Source organism: Microtus ochrogaster, unplaced genomic scaffold (genome assembly GCF_000317375.1).
Source record: "Microtus ochrogaster isolate Prairie Vole_2 unplaced genomic scaffold, MicOch1.0 UNK57, whole genome shotgun sequence".
NCBI lineage: Eukaryota > Metazoa > Chordata > Mammalia > Rodentia > Cricetidae > Microtus > Microtus ochrogaster.
The window spans coordinates 1,681,931-1,690,427 of record NW_004949155.1 but is presented as its reverse complement, the minus strand read 5'-3'; positions in this window follow the sequence as shown (position 1 = coordinate 1,690,427).

The following is an 8,497-nucleotide window of genomic DNA, read 5'->3' as shown; positions in this document are numbered from 1 at the left end:
AAAAAAACTTTAAAATGTAAATCTCAATAAATCAAATAACAAACTTACTTGAAAGCCCTAGATCTAGTAGACTAGATCAAACACAAGAGAGAATATCAGGGCTTGAAGACACATTCGGTCACTTAAAGAAAAAAATTGTGAACAGAATGTATATGACACATGGGACATTATGAAGAAACTAAACCTATGGAGAAGAACATCTATTTGGTAAAGTGACAGCAGAAAGATTCCAATACTTTGGAAAAGACATGGACATCCAGGCACAGAAGGTATTCAGAAGCGCAGTCATGGGCACAAAAGAACCTCTCCTCATCCCATCATAGTTCAAATAGCAGAAGTGAAGAATGGAGAAAATATACAGAAAGCTTTAAGGAGGACCTGGTACCTTCTAAAAGCCAGCCCATCTGAATGAAGGAGAACGGGGAATCCAGGGTCTGTCAGGGAGGGATTGGTATGGTCTGGGGAGGTCTACCCTCCTCAAGAGAGGTAGAGAGCCTCAGAAAATCAGTACTGTGCTCTCACTAACATTTTAAATAAATAAAAAGAGGGAGAAAAGGAGACAACGCTGTACACAGCTGCAGCCGAGGATGGAGATTCTGAGGGATTTTCTTTTCTTGGCACTTGACCGGAGCAGCCACAGGATGCCGTTTTACACAGCTCCTTTCTAAATCAGGAATCTGGCGGCCCCAGATCCACAGTGAACCTCACTCTGGAAACTCAGAGCAAATAGCATGGGACCACATAAAGAAACCTGGCCAGCCGAATTCCACTAGACTGTGGGGGAAAAAATTGTCAATCCAAGTAGTGTTTCAATGAGGCGGAAACCTGATCAGTCTTCAAAATGGAATACCTGTTACAGAGGCGCACCTCCAGAGGTGGTGCCAGTGTTCACAAGCAGACTCCTGAAGGATGTTGACAGATGTGACCGGCATCTGTGACCCAATACAGGGATGGAACTATCTGTGATGAGACTTCACAAAGAAACATTCAAGGCTGGTGGGAGCTATCTGTGATCCTTGGAAGGAATGCAGTCTGAGTTCAGACTACAGTCAGCAGGTTCTATACCTCCATCTACCTGTCTCTGCCTCCTGAGTGCTGGCATTGAAGGGTGTTCCACCACCCAGTAACTATGCTTGCTTTGACAATTCTTACGTGTTCACATTATCCTTTTCTAGTGATTGTTCTTGAAGACACTAGTCTACACTAAGGGGAGTAATAGAGACTGAGCCTGGTGCCCTAACAACAGTCTAGCAGAGAAAAACGGCATTTCAATGCTACTACAGCCTCGTCTCTCTAGAACATTGCAAATAAGTCAATTGAAGAAGTGATGGAAAGCCAGGTGTGGTGGCATGTCCCTTTAGTCTTAGCACTCAGGAGGCAGACACAGGTAGATCTCTTGAGTTCAATGCCAGCCTGGTCTACAAAGCAAGAAAGCAAGTTCCAAGCCGGGCGGTGGTGGCGCACGCCTTTAATCCCAGCACTCGGGAGGCAGAGGCAGGCGGATCTCTGAGTTCAAGGCCAGCCTGGACTACAAGAGCTAGTTCCAAGACAGGAACCAAAAGCTACAGAGAAACCCTGTCTCGGAAAAAAAAAAAAAAAAAAAAAGCAAGTTCCAGGGCAGCCAGGGTTACATAGAGAGACTCTATCTTGAAAAACCAAATAAATAAAATAAAAATAGAAAGAAAGAAAAGAAGAAAATAAAGAAGATACAAGAGTCCAGGTCTGGAGAGAGTATGGAGTTCAATTCTCTGCACCCATATGGAGGCTGACAATCATCTGTAACTTCAGTTCCAGGGGATCAGATGCCTTCTTCGAACCTCCTTGGGCACCAGGCACAAATATGGTGCCATAGTCATACATACAGGCAAAGCACTCATATCCATAAAATGAGAAGAAACAAGATCCATTTGGTTGCCTATAAAAAATGAGTCTCACCATCAAAGATAGATGCAACCTTAGGGTCAAGAAATGGAAGCAAAAACCAAGCAAGTGTCACTATTCTAGTATCTGATAAAATAGATTTCAAAGCAAAACTAGTCATAAGAGGGTGGTCACTTCATACTAATCAAGGGACCAATTCGTCAAGAGGACAATACAGTTTAAAGCTTATACCCACCAAGCACAGATGCACCTAGTTACATAAAACTAGCACCATGAGACAAAACAACACAGATTAACACTGACATAGTAACTGTAGGTGACTTCAATTAATTATACTTATCAATATACTGGTCATCCAGATAGAAAACTAAACAGAAATATCAAGGTTAAATGATATCCTAGACCAAATGGACCTAACAGACTACTATAGAACAGTCCATCCAAACATGGCTGAATATACATTCTTCTTAGCAGCCCATGGAGCTCTGTCTAAAGTAGATCAGGTGTGGTGTAGCACAAGGCCTGCCTTTAATTCCAGCCCTTGGTTTCCAGGTAGATCTTTGTGGTCTACATTGCAAGTTAAATGCCATCAGGGGCTACATAGTGAGACCTTGTCTCAAAAAATAAATAAATACTTATATAATAGACACAAAGCATTTTTTTTAAAATAGAACAATTGAAATAATTTTTGTGCTCTATCCAACCGCAGTGGAATAAAACTAGAAAGCAACAGCAAGACAAACTACAGATGCACAAGCACTTAAACACTGAACTAAACACATGAGTGATGAATGGGTCACTGAAGAAATCAAGAAGGAAATTTAATAGTTCCTAGAATAGAAAGGAAATGAAAACACAACAAAAGAAAACTTACAAGATGCAATGTAGGCAACCTCAAGAGGAACTTTGTAGCTACAAGCGCAAATAAATAAATAAATAAATAAATAAATACCCAAGACATCATGGGTTGGGATGCTGACTCATCAGTAGCCTGGCAAGCCTGGTGACCCGATGCACTTCTGCTTCAGAGAGCTCAGGCTTGGGGTGCCAGGCCTTGTGCTGGTGAAGAAGGAAAAGGGGGTGTTTAATGTTCCTCAAGTGGACCCTAAGCAGCCCCAGTCCTCCTTCAGCAACAGGATGGTGGAATCCTGTTGCTCCACAGTGTTGGTGGCGGATATGTGGCCTACTATGTGCAGGACCACCTAAGCTGCAGAAAGGCATTAAAGACTACTCCGATTGGACTACCACCTGTAGGTGTACCTCAGTAGCGAATTTGGGGGGCACTGTGACATCCTTTTGCAGATACACCAGAATAAGGATCTGATGGAGGAACTGAAAAAGCTAGGGATTTGCTCTGCCCTGATAAACGAGAAAAAAGAAAATCAAGACTTGAAGTGAGGGCTTAGGGTCATCCATGAGCTGAGTACCCTCCATTAGAGTTATTGCCTGGAAAGCCTCACTGTATCAGTCAATGTTTGGTTGGCATGGCTACTTCTGTTGGTCTTTGTGTGCAATTGGCAAGTGGTTTTACTTTGGTCTTTGGCTCAGAATACCCTATGGTGAACTTCCTTACAACTACTGCACTATAGCAAATCAATGTTGTAATCTAGTATTGCTGTAACCAAAATTTGTTTGTATATTATTTTTTTCCTCTTCAACCGATTCCTTCCTGAAGCCTGTACATGGGTGGGGGTTGTAAAGAAGGCTTTATCTCCTTGATGTGTTTTTGTAACTTCTTCTATTATGGAAAATGATGGACAAAGAAGAAAATGTGCTGCTTTTTTAAAATATAAACTTATGTGGTGAAGGCACTCTTATGGTGAGACAGGAGGGGTTGGGAAGTGGGGACAGGAGAATCATCCAGAAACTCACCAGCCTGTTAGTTAATCCACCACCCCTAACACACATATACACACACAAAATAAAAAAAAGCATAGAGATCTCATATAAATAATTAACAATGTTGCTTAGAGCCTTGGAAAAACTAGAATAATTCAAACCCAAAATAGTAGATGGAAAGAAATAATTGAGGGCACAAATCAATGAAATAGAAATTTAAGCCAAGTTGGTTCTTTGGAATGATAAACAAGATCTACAAAACCTGATCCAAACTGAGCAGAAGAATGCATGCCTTTAATCCTATCTGGTCTGTATAGTAAATTCCAGTCTAGCTAGGGCTGCATAGTAATGTCTAAAAAAAACATAATAATAATAATGTCATTGTTGTTGTTGATGATGATGATGATGATGCTGGGTAGTGGTGGTGCACACCTCTGATCCCAGCACTCAGGAGGCAGAGGCAGATGGATCTCTGTAAGTTTGAGGCCACCCTGGTTTACAGAGCGAGTTCCAGGACAGCCAAGGCTATGCATGGAAAAATCCTGTATTGACAAAACAAAAACATCAACAGCAAAAAGAAATTGACTATAACAACCTAAAGTAATACAATTAGAGATGAAAAAAGAAGACATTGCAACAGATGCCAATGAAATTCAGAAAATTATTAGAACATTTTTTTGCGGGGGGGAGTTTGAGACAGGGTTTCTCTGTAACTTTGGAGCCTGTCCTGGAACTAGCTCTTGTAGACCAGGCTGTCCTCGAACTCACAGAGATCCGCCTACCTCTTCTTCCCGAGTGCTGGGATTAAAGGTGTACACCACCATGCTTGGTCCAAGAGAATGTCACTTTTTTGTTGTTGCTGCTTTTGTTGTTTTGCTTTTCAAGACAAATTTTCTCTATGTAGTCCTCGCTGTCCTGGAACTCGATTGATAGACCAGGCTGGCCTTGAAGGCAGGAATCTGTGTGCCTCTGCCTCCTAAGTGCTGGGAATTAAGATGTATGCCTCCACATCCAGTAAGAACATGCTACTTTTTAATTTTTATTTTTACAGTGGTTCACAGTTCACGTTGCCTCAAGTATCAGATGATTTTTTAAGCTTTTTTTTTAACTTTTATTTTTATTTAATAGAAGGTCTCTCTGACTGACCAGGAACTCACTATGTAGCCCAGGTTAGCCGTGGACTCACAGTAGCCCCTTGTTTCAACCTCCTGCTTGCTGGAGTTACAGGCATGAGACACCACACCTGCCTTGAACTTGATCTCTGAACAACACCGTTAAAACTATAGAAACTCATGGAGATTTATTAAAGACCCTTTATATTGGAGATGGACACAAAGTTCTTGGGGTGGGCAGGGTAGAAGGATATGCTTTAAAATGGTATGTTTGGGTGTCAAGTTGCCAAAAAACAGATTTGTAATGATTAATCATTGTCAACTTGACTTAATTTAGAATTATTTAGGAGAGGGTGGGGAAACTGTCTGGGTTTGTCTGTGAAGTGCACCGGCAAGTGGATGTACTGTCACTTTTTGACAATGGAAGGCTTCTGTGTATGAACACTTACAGCCAGATGGGCCAAATAACACTGAGTTCATGATGAGTAGCTTATGTTACAGGTTACACTGGTGGTCTGTGGCTCAATATTCAGTCTCTAGTAAGATCCAAATAGCTTATTAAAAACTGTTCATTGGCTGGGCTGGTGGTGGTGCATGCCTTTGATTCCAGCACTTGGGAGGCAAAGGCAGATGGATCTCTGTGAATTCAAGGCCAGGCTAATTTACAGAGAGAGTTTCAGGACAGCCAGGGATGTTATACAGAGAAACCCTGTCTCGAAAAACAAACAAACAAACAAACAAACAAACAAACAAACAGCTGTTCTTGTTAGGCATGGTGGTTTGTACCTGTAATCCTAATATTTGCAGTATCTGGGAGGCTGAAGTTAAAAACTGCTGCTAGTTCAAGGCTAAGTTGGGCTACATAATGAGTTTTAGGCTAAGCTGGGTTAACACACACACACACACACACACACACACACACACACACACTATAAAGCTGTTTGCAAGGCAAACTTGGTGGCATGGGCCTTTAATTTCAGCTTCTTGGGAATAGAATCAGGAGGATTATCAGTTTAAGGTCTTCCTGTGCTACAGAACAAGTTCAAGGCCAGCCTAGGCAATTTGGTAAGACCCTAACTCAAAAAGTAAAAAGAGGGCTGGAGCAATAGCTCAGAAGTATTTCCTGAGCATGTGCGAAGCCCTGGGTTCAGCCATCATATCCAAGGAGGGAAAGCTGCTTAGCAAAAAGAAAGTCATTTCCCACATTGTTGGAAGGAGTGTTGTGAGGTCCTAAGGACCTGCCCTGGGATTCACCTTCAGGGGCCTGTCAAAGACTCTGTGCTAATCACTTTGTCAGAACTGCGAAAGCTTAAGCCAAACAATTTCAACGGAGGGCAGATTTATTTTGGATCAAGGGTTCAGAAGTTTCAGTCCATGGTTGGCTGGGTCCAAAGTGAGGCATAGTTTCATCGTAGAGGAGTATGTGTGGAACTTAGTTGACTCCCTCATGGTGAGCAGGAAGCAGACAGAAAAGAGGGGCAACACTTTCCTCATGTGCCTACAGTTATCTACTTCCTCCGGGTAGGTCTCTTTTCCTATACTTTCTGACACCTCCTGATAATGCCATCAGACTTTGACTCTATTAGTAGATTGCCCCACTGATTGCACCAGAGTCCTTCTTGGACCGTCAAAGACTGCTGTCCATCCTTCTCATAATACAAAATGTACTTGGACCGTTTCCAAGCTCACCCGAACTTTCACAACTCACAACTCCAACACTATTCAAAAGCCCTCTAGGTCCAGGGTTTCTGAGACTCAAGGCAAATCCTTAGGTGTGAGCCCCTATAAAATTCAAAAGAAAATTTCTTCTTTCTAATGGATTCAGCAACAGTCTTAGGTGCCTCAGACGTGTTCAAGGGCATGGGGCTTGCGGAGGTAAAGCCAAAGACAAGGAGTGGATCCCCATCATCAAGCTGGGCTGCCTGGTCCAGGGATATGAAGATCAAGTCCCTGGAGGAGATTTACCCGTTCTCCTTGCCCATTAAGGAATTTGAGATTATTGACTTTTTCCTGGGAGCTTCCCTAAAGGATGAAATTCTAAAGATCATGCCAGTACAGAAGCAGACCTCAGGCTGGCCAGCGGACCAGGTTCAAGGCTTTTGGGGACTACAATGGTCATGTTGATCTTGTTGTTAAGTGCTCCAAGGACGTAGCCACTGCCATCCTAGGGGCAGTCATCTAAGCCAAGCTTCTCATTGTCCCTGTGCTGAGAGGCTGCTGGGGCAACACGATTGGCAAGTCCCACACTATTTCTTGTAGGGCGATAGATAGGCCGCTGTGGCTCTGTGTTGGCGCCTCTCATCCCTGCCCCCAGAGGCAGTGGCATAGTCTCTGCTCCTGTGCCCAAGAAACTGCTCCTGCTGCTGGCCGGTGTTGTTGACTGCTGTACATCAGCCAGGGAGTGTACTGCCACCCTGCTCAATTTTGCCAAGGGCACCTTTGATGCCATCTCCAAGGCCTGCAGTTACTTGACCCCTGACCTCTGCCAAGAGCCTGTGTTCATCAAGTCTCTTCATCAGGAATTCACTGACCATCTTGTGAAAACCCATACTAGAGACTCTAGTCAGAGTATCCAGGTTCCAGATGTTTCCATGATGCAATTTTTTTTTGTTTTATTTTGTGATTTTTGCTTTTTGATACAGGGTCTCATTACATAGCTCTGGCTGTCCTGGAACTCACTAAGTAGACTAGGCTGACCTTGAACTTACAGAAATCTGCCTACCTCTGCCTTCTTAGTGTTGGCATTAAAGACATGCACTACCACGCCCAGCTCATATAAAAGTTTTTCTATATGAAAAATAAAATTGGTTAAGTCTGTTTAAAAGAAAGTTGGGCAAGTGGTAGTGCATATCTTCCTTTAATCCCAGCACTCAGGAGGCAGAGGCAGGAGGATCTTTGTGATTTCGAGGTCAACCAGGTCTACAGAGCTAGTAGCTAGAGCTGTTACACAGAGAAACCATGTCTAACCAGGTGGTGGTGCCACATGCTTTTAATCTCAGCACTTGGGAGGCAGAGGCAGGTGGATCACTGTGAGTTAGAGGCCAGCCTGGTCTATAAGAGCTAGTTCCAGGACAGGCTCCAAAGCAACACAGAGAAACCCTGTCTCAAAAAATTCAAAATAAATAAATAAATAGAAATAAAAGTAAAGAAACAGAAATGTAGAAAGGACCAAAGCGAAACTAAAGGTCAAAGCCCAGCAGAGCCCTATAGCTTTCTGCCCCACATCTAGGAGCTCATTGGCATGATATGAGCTTCTTAGAGCTCAGTAGTCCTGCCTCTATGGCCAGTTGCAGCTTATATGGGCTGGCTCTGGTGGCTGTCTGCGGCTTTCTTCAGCAGACATTGCACATTCCTGGCATCTCCAATGTCCTGGAGGCTCTACTGCATCTTCAGTTTCACTCATAGCTGCACAAGTTGTTCTCTCAAGAACTGCTCGCAGGGATTCTGATCTTGTTACACATTGCTTGGTCTCTCAGGCTATCTTTCAAAATGATGGTAGAAGCCTCTGTGACTGTGTAACACTCACATTCTGTAAGCCTGTTAATCCAGCGTTGCATGGATGATGCTGTAAGCAGAGATTGCTCATTTGTTTCTGGCTGCCCAGACCCAAATAATCACACACAAAACTATATTAATTATAGCACTGCTTGGCCTATTAGTTAAGG